At 45.7% G+C, this 15907-nt stretch overlaps 1 pseudogene; it reads right to left on the reverse strand.

Moving 5' to 3' along the window:
• Nucleotides 1-2139: 2139 nt before the first annotated feature.
• LOC142286620 (U2 spliceosomal RNA) lies at nt 2140-2345 on the reverse strand (annotated as a pseudogene).
• Nucleotides 2346-15907: the final 13562 nt, after the last annotated feature.

Genomic DNA, 15907 nt, shown 5'->3' on the forward strand with positions numbered 1-15907 from the left:
CAAAATTATAGATGGAAAGCGAGAAGGGGAGGGGGGGAGAGAGGAGGCTGTAATTGACTACAAGGGTATGAGTTATGAGTGATCATAGGGATAGTGTTACATAAGTGGAAATACCTATGGAGGACCGGATGTGTAAGCGCATACCTTATACAAACCTATAGAGTGCTGATGGGTGAGAGTGTGATGTTAGATATAAGACATCCTATAGTGAATAGTGAGCCGTAATCAAGTGCAACAGGGATATTTCACGTGACTATGGGAACATGGAAGGTAAAGAAAGGGGAGAAAAAACTGTTAGACAAGGTAATCAGACATAATGTAACCAGTTGATTAGACATGACAAACATGACAAATAAAAAACAAGGAAGAATGGAACTCCATACATAGTGGAACCATATATAGTGTGAACACGAAAAAGAACCGGGCGTTAGAAAAAATGTGCACGGCCCAATGAATCAAGTCGGTTCTTCATATTCATGGTTTAAGCCCTTGGGTTCCAACGTGCCCAGAGTATATATCCAGAAAGATTCCCTTTCTTTGAGCTTCCTAATTCTATTGCCTCCTCTGCGTATGGCTGGGACATGTTCGATGACTTGGAATCTTAATTGGGCCACTGTGTGATTATGCGTCACAAAATGGTGTGGGACTGGTAATAGAATCTGCTTACAATGTATTGTTGACTTGTGCTTAGCACAAAAAAAGGGAATCTTTCTGGATATGTACTCTGGACACATTAAAACCCAAGGGCTTAAACCGTGAATATGAAGTACAGACTTGATTCATTGGGCCGTGCACCATGTCACCATGTGTGCAATTGCATTGTCCAATGGCTCACAATGGTTATGCGTTTTCATTGGATGGATAATCGAAGCCATGTTTTTTTCCTTTCTCTTGGGTTTGTTGTGTGAGTAGCCTATAGGATTAAGTTAGTTACCGCAGGCAGTGGATTTAGCTTCCTGTCTTTGGTCCAGTGGTAGATTGATTGTTTGGTCTATGAGCTGTTATGGGTTTTAATCCAGGTGAATGCCCATGGGCTGCCTATAACTGTGTGAAATATGTAGTTTTACTGGGCTGGGATGAGAGAATCCATCGAAGCATGGTGTAGGGATTGTGGTTCCTGTGTGCTAAGAAGAAAGGCTAGCACCAGCCAGAAAGCCCCATTACAGCCAATAATCAACCGCTAGCCGCTGGAACTCGTTGCTCTAGATCATGTCAAACTCTCACCAAGCAGGAATAGATACATTAGCCCACCATCCCACCCAAAGAGCAACTTCTGCTGCGCAGCTGGCTTTCTAGGCAGCAGCGCTATTGTGATGTAAGCGGGGGACATTGTGACAAGCCAGTGTTCCGTCACTTCATGTTGTGCACTGTTCAAACGGAAAATACATCAACAGGCAGACTACAGAAAAGCTTACTGACAAAGGATAGAGAGGGGCTTTCTCAGAGGGCTTTTTACAGTTTGTCTATTCCCAATTAGCCGTTTAAGTATGCTTAATGAAAGTACTAATTCTTTCATAGGCCACCCATTCTTAGTATTTGACGTTCCTTATATTGCGGTATCAGGCTTCGCAGCAGGTTGCAAAACATTCATCACCCATGACTGTCCCCAATTGGGCTCAGAAGCTAAATGTCTATCATGACCTCTCTTTTTGAAAGTCCAAGAGCAAGCAAACTCTTCCTCCAGGAGAGGGAGCCAACAGATCACTAAAGACATCATCATTGCTCAAAGAAAACACCGAAAAACAATGGAAGCTTTAATTGGAGTGGAATCTGATAGACAGCACCTGATGCCAAGTCTGCATCTTCTAACACCTGCAGTCACTGCAGCAGCTGAATCCAATGTGTCCAAAAGGGATCTATTCTATTCAATTGCAAATGATCTAGATAAGACTGAGAATAAGATACTGCACGGGACATAGCAGAGTTGGTCAAGTTGAGTGGAGATGAGTTTGCTATTTGGCACAGCTTTTGCATCAATAAAGCAAGTAAAAGGTGTGAAAGATAAAAAAAAAGGGTGAAAGTGTGAAAAGTGAATTGGCCAAATTGAGGTGCATATAAAGTTTTTGCTTTCTTTCAATTCACTAATGGGGCTCATTTGAATCAGGTGAATTGAGTTCTGCTTTTGGAAACTCGGTTAAGAAGGGGTGCACCGGTCCTGGAGGTACTGCAATACCAGGTCAATGCGTGGAGTGGACAGAGCAAGATTTTTTCCATCTCCTTGTTCTAAAAATCCATTTAATATATGGTCCCTAGAGAGGGGACGTATCAGATATTAAACTGATAAGAACAGATTTAATTTTTTTTTTTTCTGTTTATCAGTAGGACTTCAAAATAACAAAGGTGATCGCCTCCCGTTGCCTGGGAACCGTCCAGGCACAAGAGGGCTATGTGTCACCAGAAGGCACACACACTCCCTCAAGGCCGGCAGACGTGCAATCCCAGGCACCTTCCAGTACCGACCAAGGTAGCGTCCTCCGAAACTACACTTGATCTTAGCCAAAAGGCCGAGAAGCTATAACCCGAATTGGTTACGGCCTTGAGTGGCACCCTGGCCTATACCGGACACATCTTAGGGAGAGGGAGACAAACCCACGCCTACAGAAGACATTTTGTCACCCAAGCCAAACCCTTGAAAAGGCTGTTTTGCAGAGCAAAAACAAGGAGAATGGTGCTTTTTGCAGCCGCCGCCCACTGCAATGAATCTGAATAACTCCTCCTTTTGGGCACAAGCACCTCCCCCCCCCCTTGCAGTCTTTCCAATTCATGATACAAAAAGACGGACGGACAGGACAGGACAGGACCATCTGCCTGACTTTCCGTCACTGCCACCCTTTGCCATCCTTGCCCGTAGAAAGCCCTTTCATCATCCCCAAACCCTAATCTTTTCCCTTCCCTTCCCAGCTGCGTCTCACTCCCTTTCATTAGGAAGTGAGCGCAGCCTTTTCTCCGTTCTGCACATGCGCGACGTTAAACACAAATGCGCAGGTGTGCGTTCCATTAGCCTCACTGCATTCCACTCCCATACAGGAAGTGGGCACAGCTATTACTACGGTCGCACATAAAAGAACCCACGGCCACCACTGCACATAGCTGACTCCACCACAGGACACCCACTTCTACACCAACGCAGGTAAGACAGGATCGGCACCTCTATGCTCCCGTTACAATCAGGCTCAGTCACCATGTGATAACGCTCTCAACTCTTTAGTTGCAGGCTCCCCTTGCTTCACCTCCACTGGCTGTGCTGCCATTTCCTCTCCCACCTGGAAGGTATACTTTATTCCACTATTTTCCTGTTTCTCTCTTCCCCCTTTTCCCATAACCTACTTTTATCTGCATTTATGGGGTATCTATATGCTATTTACATCATAGTTTTATTCATTAATATGGAAGGGAAGAGTGCCCATGAGAGTGTTGAACTGCGGAGAGCAAAAGATTAAGCTGCTCCGATTTGCCACCATTGATAAGCTGTTCTCAGTAGATACACATGCTATCCAAACAGCAGTATCCACCATTGCTTCAGCCCACCCATTCAGTGACAGCTCACCAAGTCAGCCAGAGGAGTGGTGTAAGGAATTACACGTAGGCACTGACTCCACACCTTCACATCACAAGAAGGGGGTCTACAGGCTAGTGCAAGAATACGAGCAAGTCTTCAGCAAACATCCGCTAGACTTTTGAAAAATAAAAGGGGTCAAACACTACATCCCCACAAGTGCACACCCACCCATCAAAGAGAGATATAAGCCAAATCTACCTGCACATTACCAGTGTACCAAGGACATGTTGAGCAACATGAAGGAGGCTGGGGTTATCCGTGACAGTTGTAGCCTCTGGGCAGCTCCGTTGGTCCTGTTAAAGAAGAAGGACAGCACCACTCCCCTGTATTGAGGAATAGCTAGCTGCATTGACAACTGCAAATTATTTTTCTACCCTTGATCTCACTAGTCACTATTGGCAAGTGTCCGTTGCTGAGGCAGACCGGGAGAAGACCGCCTTTGCCACCCCGATGGGTCTCTGCGAGTTCAAAAGCATGCCCTTCGAGCTGTGCAATTTGCCAGGAACCTTCCAGAGGCTGATGGAATGCTGCTTGGGACACCGAAACTTTGAAACGGTACTGCTATACCTTTATGATGTTATTGTTTATTCTAACGCAAACAAGATTTTAGGGTGTATAAAAAGGGAGATTAGATCCGATGATCCCAACGTATTGTTACCCCTCTATAAATCACTTGTAAGGCCACATCTGGAATATGGGGTAAAGTCCTGAGCAGGTTGATAACCATTGGTTTGAGCATGGTAGGGTGTAGTACGCATCTTCCTGCATCGGTAAAAGCTGCAGAAGTCCTTGAAGATTTCCGCTTCAAAGGCAGTGCCTTGATCTGTGAGGACTCTCTCTGAGTAGCCATGAGGTCTGCATAAGTGTGCTTGGAAGACCTTCGCTGCAGTATGGGCCATTAGATCTTTGACTTGTACCACAACCATAAATCTCGAGTAGTTGTCTACCATCGTAAGTGCATACGTGAGCTCACCTCGATATTCTGCAACAAAACTCCCTTTTTCGATTTCAGTTTCAGCAAACACTCCTCTTCCTGTAGAAAATATTTATCATTACCTAAGACAGTCATTCTAATGCATGACAATATTAAGGCAATTTAGTTAAAACTTGTTTTAACTCACCTTTAAGGGGATTGATGTATTTCATGGTCAATCCAGGTTTGTCAGTGATGGCACTGACATAATGTATGGCGTCTTTTTTGGGCGTTATCCTTTGCCTTTTCATTGTGAAAATCCAGTTGCCTATATCAAAGCAAATTCTACTACTTGTAAAGTATGCAGAAAATGAAATGTAGAACATATAACATCAACTGCTTAGGAACGCATCATAGGTTAGTACTTAAAAGGATATTGTCATGTTCTAGTCATAATGCAAGCTGGACATTTTTCATGTTACCCTGTAATCGCCGGCCTGTTCTAATGCTCACAAGCCAAGATATAGGCTCAGCTGCTAAGGCTTCCCTCTGCCTTCTGAATGAAAATTGAATATGTCTGGCTCACTGTGTATATAGCAGGTGCTCAGAAAAAATAAGAGTCAATTCAATAGAAATAGCTCTGGCACACTATAGTGATCAATAACGTAAGAAAAGAACTCTTAGAATGCTGAAAATTCTTTATTTGTGCAAAAGGATAATTCATCCAACGTTTCGAGCTTGTTTTTAGGTCTTTATCAAGGATAAAGTTATCTAAGATCATAAAGGGTTACAAAACCATATAAACACGTAATTAGTACATAGTACAACATAACAGTACAATATATTGCTACTTGAGAGTACAATGGGTCAAATGACCATGATGCACATACAAAAAAATTTTCCAAAGCCATAGTGAAAACATTTGTACTGAGGAAAGAAAATTTCCACATGACCTATCTGGAGAAACATTCTGGATCAAACAACCAAAAATAGTCAAGCAGGTAAATACACACCTATATGGATAACAGGATGATATGTGTTCAATTGTATAGCGTCATTGCCATTAAGGTACAAATGGAAAACTTGCAATCCTATATAGTGAAGGAAATGAACACATATCATATCAAAGAACACAGGAACATGGGTGTGAGAAAAACCTCAATGTTTATACTTTGTTCTTTATAATGGTGTGAACATGTATATGTCTCAGTACCTTATGAACTTGAGAATTCTAGTGAGTAGATGATGAAAGCCTATTCCAGAACTGGAATCGGTAAATAATTGTAGGTGGAATCTAAATGAAAAGATGGTACAAGTGTTATCATGACACTTGGGCTATAACACAATGGACCGTGTGACAAAGAAGAAAGGAGAGAAAGAAGAGGAAGAAAATGGAACTACCTGTAACATTACGTGATAGTCACTGGTAAGTATCACTTGACAATTCAGGTGAAAAAGGATTCCTTTATTAAAGGGTTCTCAGTCGCCTCAGGATCATGAAATACTAGGGTAAATGATATGAGAATGGGTAAGAAGCACCACTAAAGGAAATATGAGATGCAGGACATATATCTATAAACCCCTGAACTACATGATAGAAATAAAAAGAAGAAAAAAGAAAAAAAGGAAGAAAGAAGAACACATAGAATGCGGAAAGAGAATGGGTACAACTACCTGAGTTACTGCAGGGAGGCCCCTGGTAGGTATTGTGAGGGTTAGTGGAATTCCTTCACTGAAGGGTTCTCAGTTGCCTCAGGTTCGTGAAAAATGCTATAGACAAATAATGCCCGGAGAAAAGGGGTTCATATACAGCGAATAATGGTAATACAAGGTACATGTGTCCCATGTAATAGTATAAATATATATATATTGTACTAAGCTCTACACCAGAAATAGAAAGTAGTCCCTCTGCCTTCTGTCTAGGTGCCCTGAGTTATGTCCTGTAAACTGTCACAGTGACCTAGACACACATGTGTAGTAGGGGAATATCCCTGCTGAGATGCCAGTGCTAGAGCACTCGTTTGCTGTGGAGTTGAACGCTATGTGAGCAGTTCTTACCTTCAATGAGCAGAAGTCTCCTTTTTCAGATTTCAATATCTCTGTGGGTATCTGGCAGAAATATGGAATACTCTTTACTGCTAAGACCCTGTACACCACTCCCACTAAAGGGGGCTTTACACGCTGCGACATCGCTAATGCGGAGTCGTTGGGGTCACGGAATTTGTGACGCACATCCGGCCGCATTAGCGATGTTGCTGCGTGTGATACCGATGAGCGATTTTGCATCGTTGCAAAAACGTGCAAAATCGCTCATCGGTGACATGGGTCTCCATTCTCGATTATCGTTACTGCAGCAGTAACGATGTAGTTCGTCGCTCCTGCGGTAGCACACATCGCTCCGTGTGACACCGCAGAAACGAGGAACCTCTCCTTACCTGCCTCCCAGCCGCTATGAGGAAGGAAGGAGGTGGGCGGGATGTTCCGGCCACTCATCTCCGCCCCTCCGCTGCTATTGGGCGGTCGCTCAGTGACGTCGCTGTGACGCCGCACGGACCGCCCCCTTAGAAAGGAGGCGGTTCGCCGGACACAGCGACGTCGCCGGGCAGGTAAGTATGTGTGACGGGTCTGGTCGGTGTTGTGCGGCATGGGCAGCGATTTGCCCGTGTCGCGCAACAGATGGGGGCGGGTACCCACACTAGCGATATCGGGACCGATATCGCAGTGTGTAAAGTAGCCTTTAGTCACATGACCAAGACTGTATCTGTGTCCCTACAACACACTTGAGACAAATGTGTGTGTGAGCCTGCATTGTGGGGTATATATAATATATTATAGAGCTGGGAAGGATCATTCTAAGCAGTGAGCTGTTCCAGTATTTGTAGGAAAATACCCAGTAGAAGCATCAAACACAGCACCAATACCTCCCATCAGTATTCCACCACAGTGCCATGTAACCCATGCCCTACACTCCCATCTACACCAATACTATACAGGCACAAACTAGTATATCTGACTAAAATCCCCCAAAATATGAAGAACGGCCTATAGTTGAGTGTGGATATAAAATCTATGTGAGCAGAGCTAGAATAGAAATCACTGATCGCATTGAAGTCATTCTGACCATAAATCACCATGATATCAAGGTGAGGAGTTGTGTGTTACTGCTGGGAGGAAAGGGTTAACAGTGGAATATTAAGGTGCATTTCTGTGTGCAGTGTTACTAGTCAATGTAACAATTCAGTATGAGCTGCTCTTGGTGCCGGGGGAGGGAGATGCTCTCCTGAGCAAGATAGATGGGGAATGAACATGATATCTATATAGTGTAAGGCAGGGGGTCTCAAACCAGGTGATCATGTCTGATCAACTGGTTACATTATGTCTGATTACCTTGTCTAACAGTTTTTTCTCCCCTTTCTTTACCTTCCAGGTTCCCATAGTCACGTGAAATATCCCTGTTGCACTTGATTACGGCTCACTATTCACTATAGGATGTCTTATATCTAACATCACACTCTCACCCATCAGCACTCTATAGGTTTGTATAAGGTATGCGCTTACACATCCGGTCCTCCATAGGTATTTCCACTTATGTAACACTATCCCTATGATCACTCATAACTCATACCCTTGTAGTCAATTACAGCCTCCTCTCTCCCCCCTCCCCTTCTCCCTTTCCATCTATAATTTTGCCAGTACAATATTAGTTTACATTAGGCACACACTCACATATTCCTTTCCTTAGTGATTTATTGTAATTCACATTCACATACAATTCTCTATGCCTGCCCCATTACTACATTCATACCTACTTGACCCTATCCTGATACCCCTTGTCTCACCTTGTTGGTCCCTACACCTGTTATCATGTCCTTTCCTGTGTCTGTCTTGTCACACAACACATTTTAGCATATAACTTGTGCTCCTTATTACCTGTCCTGCCTATTAGAATTATGTCCATTATGTCCATGCATGGCCCAATGAATCAAGTCTGTACTTCATATTCATGGTTTAAGCCTTTGGGTTCCAATGTGCCCAGAGTATATATCCAGAAAGATTCCCTTTCTTTGAGCTTCCTAATTCTATTGCCTCCTCTGCGTATGGCTTGGACATGTTCGATGACTTGGAATCTTAATTGGATCACTGTGTGATTATGCGTCACAAAATGGTGTGGGACTGGTAATAGAATCTGCTTACAATGTATTGTTGACTTGTGTTTAGCTCAAAGAAAGAGAATCTTTCTGGATATGTACTCTGGGCACATTAGAACCCAAGGGCTTAAACCGTGAATATGAAGTAAAGACTTGATTCATTGGGCCGTGCACCATGTCACCAAGTGTCCAATTGCATTGTCCAATGGCTCACAATGGTTATGCGTTTTCATTGGATGGATAATCGAAGCCATGTTTTTTTCCTTTCTGTTGGGTTTGTTGTGTGAGTAGCCTATAGGATTAAGTTGGTTACTGCAGGCAGTGGATTTAACTTCCTGTCTTTGGTCCAGTGGTAGATGGATTGTCTGGTCTATGAGCTGTTATTGGTTTGAATGCAGGTGAATGCCCATGGGCTGCTTATGACTGTGTAAAATAGTATTGATTCATGATGGATTTCAGACTACATGTAGATATCTTCAGTCTTTCTATCCACATCATTTAAATGAACATTATCCATGCAGCTTGAAATTCATCCAATAAGAGAAGCAACCTTGTACAACCAATCTGATAAGGGCACAGTATATCCTAAGGGAAGGTTATGGCTATAAAAGGGGACTTCTTGGAGTCACCAGGTTGTTGATGGATGTTGCATGATCTAGTCTAAGCTCTTAGGAGCTGGCTAGGGGATCAGAACCAGGATGCCTTGTGGACTCGGTCTAGGGACTTTGGCTTCAACTAGAGGATCACTTGGCTACATGGCTTCAATCTAGGGGCTCCAATTCCGATTGGAGATCATAACCGCAATCTAGGGATTTCGACTCCGGCTGCCAGGATTATACCATATCATCATACCAGAGACTACTTAAGGAAGAAACCCAGGTTGGACAATTTTGTCACCTGGCTACAGACTTTGCAGACCTCAGCCAGCTTCCTAAATCTGGCGCTATTCTATTGTCGGTGGGTGCCCGACAAATTACACAGCTATGTAAAATTTTGGTTTATGAAACTTCAAATCCAGTGACTGATTATTATGTTTTCTAATGTCCTGATTTAAAAAAAAAAAAATATTTTTTTTAACCATCAAATATTGATTTTGTACAATCCATGTGTGAAGTTACATACAAGTGACATGAACAAGAAAAATACTTATTGTAACCAAAAATATTCACAATTTTATATATAAAATACATTTATTTATTGTACAGTCATTCTGCAACTTTATTAGAAATTTATTCTTGCACTTTTTCCTTTTCTCTAGATCCCCCTTTTCTCTTATAGAAGGCCTGTGGATCTTCTCTGTGAAGCATCCGGCAATCATGTTCACGTTTCATTTACTTTGGTATCGTCGTTCCATCTCCTTGATATTCCGATGAAAACCTTCTTGTTCTTCCCACCAGCACCAAGGTTTTCAGACAAGTAGTCCAAATAGGAATGTAAAAAATGTAACTTCAAATTCATTAGACAACCCAAGGCTTTGAAACGTTTCAGCATGTTCTCCACAATGGACTTAAATTTTGATTCTTTGTTGTTACCTAGAAACGTATTTATTGCTTCTTTCAAAGAGTCCCAAGCCCTTTTTTCAACAGTTTTCATTATTGTTTAAAACACGTCATCCTTCATTCATGGGTTTCTGAATATCCGAACCCACAAAAATGCTTTTGTGCTGCCCCTGTGCCAGCAGCCGCCGTTGGTCGGATCCAGACCTTCTAAGAGAGTGGCTCGACCCGGGGGTCTCGCGGACATGTCGAATAAAAGGAGGAATGTAGATGTATGGGCTAGGCCGTATTAAGTTTGTGACGCCACCAACGGTGTGTGGTGAGGTGGGACACCACCGCTGCCGTTATGGGATACCCGGGAGAGATGTAGTGGCAGCTGGATGTTAACCCCTCCGTGTGTAGGGATGATTGCCCCGGGGCCCAGTGTCTTTGTGCAGGGTATGGTGATGGCAAGGGCCGGCGCGCCTGAGCAAGCAGGGGGATGTTTGGTTACTCACAGTAAATGAATCACACGAGTCTTTCGGTAAACCAAAGGTGCTGGTGGCCTGCCGCCCCGGCCGGTTGCATTCAGGTCCCCCACCCAGGCTGGTGGTCGCTGTCCTTTACTCTGCACTTGTTTTTGTGTATGGTGGACTGCCTGGTCTGGAACTCAGGAGTCCGCTCCCGGCTGGATATGGCCGAAGGAGCCGTGCCCGCAGGCGCTGGCCCGTGGGATCTAAGGACCCTGGCGGTGGCCTTATCCCTATCAGTGGGCTGTTGTCTTCTTTGAGGGACTTTAGGTGGGATAGGACCTATAATCCTGCCCTCAATCATTTAATTAGCTAGGCCGCTGGTTTCGGTCCTGGCTTCAGGGTCCTAGGTGACTAGGGTTTCAGGTCGGCTGTGTGTTTCCTAAGTGAGGAAAGGTGTTGTGCGGGGGCCTATCTGTAACTACCTGGTTTTGCCAGGGCATCACACCTTCCTTCAGACTTGATTCTGACAGTCCCTGAAACTTGGTACACAGGTACTTAAACATCTCTCCTTCTTTCAGTAGCGCTTTCACAAACAGCTTCATCAGTCCAAGCTTACAGTGGAGTGGTGGCAAGAGAACTTTAGGTGGGATCAACTAAGCTTTATGCAACAATGTTCTTGAGTCCCGGTTACAAAGATGTTCTTGTTGGCCAATTTTTTTTGCTCCAGTGAAGAGTCCTAACCTGGCTTTCCAATTCACACAAAAAGCATGTGTTCTGCCTTCTTTTACGTAATGCTGTGAATCTCTAGCATACAGCTAAACCCTAGTTCACATTTCAAATAAACAGACTGTGGAGTTCAATAGCCTTGATTTATTAGCTGGTAACGTGAACTTGATTGCAGTATACATGGAATATACAGTGAATATAGGAATATCCAAGATGCAGTTGAAGACAGAATACGGTATATCCAAGATACTGTTTTATACGGGTAAAAACTATAACAAGAAAATGATTACAGTCAGTACAGTGTTAATACAGAGTTAACATAGCATAACAGTACATGAGATGCAGTTCTTACGAGAATGTAGGTGAAAGGTCACTGCATCTGCAATACATAGAAATCTTATCTAGACAAACAAGACAGGGATGACACTAAAGGTGTAGAAGTACAATGTACAATGCATTTACTACACTCTTCCATCTAGGATTCTATCACTAACACATGTAATTTGCTTTGCTCACCGGATTACACTAGGCAGGGGTGAATGTACAGAGAGGTAAGTCGGCATGTCCTTTCCTGACAAATCCAAAGAGAAAATGGCTGCAGGCTTCTTCTCAGCTCAGGGAGGCATTCCTTACCCAGAATACATTTAGCTTAAAGGGAAACTCAGCAATTCAAAAGAATAACAATGACCTCTAGGGGTTGTAACAGAAATTTCAATGAATGACTATTAGCAGGCTGCCATGAGGCAGAACAGCATGGGTATTTAATATATCCTCCTTGCTGCCCAAGAAGCAATGAGAACATTTTTAGACCACCACATATTGACCATCCATGCTCCTTGTAGTTAAGTTTCTTGAGAATAAAGTCTAAATTCTCACAGCTTTCTTCCAAGTGCATAGCATGTGTGACGCCCTGGACTAGCCAGGTAGTCACAAACACAAAATCACACACACCCCCTCCCCTGGATAGTCTACATCAGTCACACAAAATCCTTGTTGCCTCCTCCAGGGTCTGATGTCCACACCAGGTGGGGCGGAGCCAGGCGGTTGGCCCCACCCACCGAGGAGTTCACAGGCCTGGAGGCGGGAAAAAGCAGTTAGTTTAGTTTTGTAGTGGAAAGTGAGAGGACAGAAACTGTTAGTGTCTGGGTAGGAGCCCAGGCACTGTCAGCAAGGTCGGCAGACGGTGGTGGCCGTCTGCAGGAGGTGGTACAAGTCAGCTGAACCGTAGGACCGGGGACGGGCGGTGACCCGAGGGGAACTGAACCGGTGAGCGGATCTGTACCAAGCACAAAGGCAGGGCCATTGGACCCTGACCAGGCTAGGAGCCGCCGACAATGGTCAAATCCGAGAGTGACCGGAATCCCAGGGGTTCCCTAACACCCAAGACCCGACAGAAGGCAACCGTCCACACCGTGAGGATAAAAAGCCACCGCCATAGGCTAGAGATCCAAGGGCCAGCGCCTGCGGGCAAACGGGCTCCCTCGGTACGTACACCCCAGCCACCCAGCCTCCCCGTACCGCCACCGGGCCCCGGGATCACCAACCCCTACCCACGGAGGGGGAACCAACATCCTAGCTGCTCCCTGCCATCGCTCCCGGGATCCCCGTCACCAGCAGTGGTGGTGCCCATTATCACCACGACCTGTGGGTGACGTCACTAACTATCTCCCCAAACAAACCACCCCCTTTTCACTCGTGGGCGAGGAGCGCTGCTCGAGTCCCCGGATCTGGCCCTCCGCTCGAGCCACCGAGCAGCAGCAGCAGCAGAAGTCCCCGAACCCGAGCGTAGCGTGCGTGGCCCCTCTGCCCGCGACACATGCCCTACACACACTGAAGAATACTTACTGCCATTGAGCAGTAGCACAGCTTTCAGACTTTTTGGATGAAACAATGACGTGTCTCCACTCGCTCACATTGTACTTAATGTTACATTTTCCATCAGCACAGGAACATCGCTTGAATACACTAGAGCACCATCTTCAGAAAAGTATGGAGGGAATCTTTTCAGAATTCTAACCTTTTGGAAACCTATTGTCACGCTCTCCGGGTCCCCTGCTCTGCCCCCCGACTCACCTGCCACGCTCCCCGGCTTCCCTGCTTCGCTCCCCGGCTCCTCTGGCAGACATCCCCCGCTCCACGGTCTCCAGCCTCCACCACCTGCGGTCCCCAGGCGGCCCGGTCCCCGCTCCCGGCGCCCGTCGGCAGCCCTGCTCCAGGCCGGCTCCCCTGCTTCCTATACACCGCTCCCTGCCCTGGCTTCTGGCACCCGGGCCTCGCGCATGCGCATTAGGGCGCGCGCGCGGTCATTGACCCTCTCTTAAAGGGCCAGCGTCCACTGACAGGAAATTGAACACACAGGTACAGGGTATAAAGGGGTTTAATGTCCAAGTGGGCGGGGCCTGTTCTTCGTGTTTCCTAAGCTAGGAGTCAGGTCTCCTTGTGTCTCTGTGATATACTTACCTATCTCTCTTCTAGAGCCGCTCCTGCCTCGCCATCCGGTCCTGCCGATTCCCGAACCCCGAACGCTGACTATCTGCCATCCCGTCAGTCCGTACCATCTCTGATCCCTGTGGTGACCCGTCCTCTCGCTCCATCGGTTCCGGACTCTGCCTGACATCTCGGCCTCCGAACCTGAGCTCCGTCACCCGGACTACCATCAGTGACTCCGTGGTCCCAGGGACTTCTCCATTCCACTCTTTTGCACGGACTGTCCTGCTACCCGTAGTGCTCCGGCTACCGGACCCCTTGCCTTCATTAAGGTGTTCGGCCCAGTGGATCCACCTCCTGGGTCTGCCCGTCCACCTGGCCCTAACACCTATAGAATCAGTGTTTGTGAAAAAACTGTACGTGATGATATTTTTTCAATATTTTTACTGAGTCCAATGATCGAAAGTATGAAAAAAATCACATCTTTCAAAAATTTTTACCCTTGGAAACCTGTGTTATTATTACTATGCACGAGCCCTAAATTGTCTGAAAAACAACAAATATGCTGGTTGGATAGACCTTGACCCCACAATTCAACGGCCACAATTAAGGAGAAAAGTGCTAAGAGAGTTAAATTTGCCCCTGAAATAACCCATGATACGGGCCAAGGAGGGACACACCATTTTGATCCGAAAATAGCCCAACACCATGAGAGACGGGCAAATCCGTGAAAAGACAAAGTTCCAAGCTACAACTGACGCAGGATCTACAGCACATACGCCCATTGTAATTGTTCATGATTTCCGGCCACTACGCATTTCAGCCTTCAGGGACCTGGTAATTCGAATGCTATGTCCAGGAGTAGAGATGAGCGAACCGGTCCCGGTTCGGCTCGAGGTCGGTTCGCCGAACGGAGCTCCCGTTCGAGTTCGGCTCGTCGAACGTTCGACGAACCGAACTCGAGCCAATAGGAAACAATGGCAGGCAATCACAAACACAGTAAAACACCTAGAAAACACCCTCAAAGGTGTCCAAAAGGTGACAAACAACTCACAACACAACACAAACACATGGGAAAGTGACAAGGACATATACTCATGCGAAAACAAAACAGCTGGACAAGGAAAAAGAGGAGGACACACAGATATAGGCATGGCACGCCATTCTAAAATCATGTAAAACACCGCAAGGTGACTCCAAGCGGAGTCTCCCTTTTTTCCAAAAATTGGGCCCCACACACACCCACCCCTTCAGTGGCAGCAGTTGTGCCCCAGTTGTACACTTCACAGCTACATTTGCATCAAGCACATTCAAAAATACGCTATTCTTAACCGTCCCCAGGATGACACCGGGGTAGGTAGCAAAGTCTTTCCTGATCCCAGCTCTGTTCATCTTGGCTTCTTTTAAAAACACAGCAAGCAAGGGTTACTCCAAGCGGAGTCTCCCTTTTTTCCAAAAATTGGGCCACACAGACACCCACCCCATCAGTGGCAGCACTTGGGCCCTAGTTGCAAACAGGATGTTTTGATTTGCATCAAGCATTTTCAAAAATACGCCATAATTAACCGTCCCCAGGATGACACCGGGGTAGGTAGCAAAGTCTTTCCTGATCCCAGCTCTGTTCATCTTGGCTTCTTTTAAAAACACAGCAAGCAAGGGTTACTCCAAGCGGAGTCTCCCTTTTTTCCAAAAATTGGGCCAAACAGACACCCACCCCATCAGTGGCAGGACTTGGGCCCTAGTTGCAAACAGGATGTTTTGATTTGCATCAAGCACATTCAAAAATACGCCATTCTTATCCGTCCCCAGGATGACACCGGGGTAGGTAGATAAAGTCTTTGCTGACCCATGACTTGTTCATCTTGGCTTCTTTTAAAAACACAGCAAGCAAGGGTTACTCCAAGCGGAGTCTCCCTTTTTTCCAAAAATTGGGCCACACAGACACCCACCCCATCAGTGGCAGCACTTGGGCCCTAGTTGCAAACAGGATGTTTTGATTTGCATCAAGCACATTCAAAAATACGCCATAATTAACCGTCCCCAGGATGACACCGGGGTAGGTAGCAAAGTCTTTCCTGATCCCAGCTCTGTTCATCTTGGCTTCTTTTAAAAACACAGCAAGCAAGGGTTACTCCAAGCGGAGTCTCCCTTTTTTCCAAAAATTGGGCCACACAGACACCCACCCC

Source organism: Anomaloglossus baeobatrachus, unplaced genomic scaffold, assembly GCF_048569485.1.
Source record: "Anomaloglossus baeobatrachus isolate aAnoBae1 unplaced genomic scaffold, aAnoBae1.hap1 Scaffold_67, whole genome shotgun sequence".
Taxonomy (NCBI): domain Eukaryota; kingdom Metazoa; phylum Chordata; class Amphibia; order Anura; family Aromobatidae; genus Anomaloglossus; species Anomaloglossus baeobatrachus.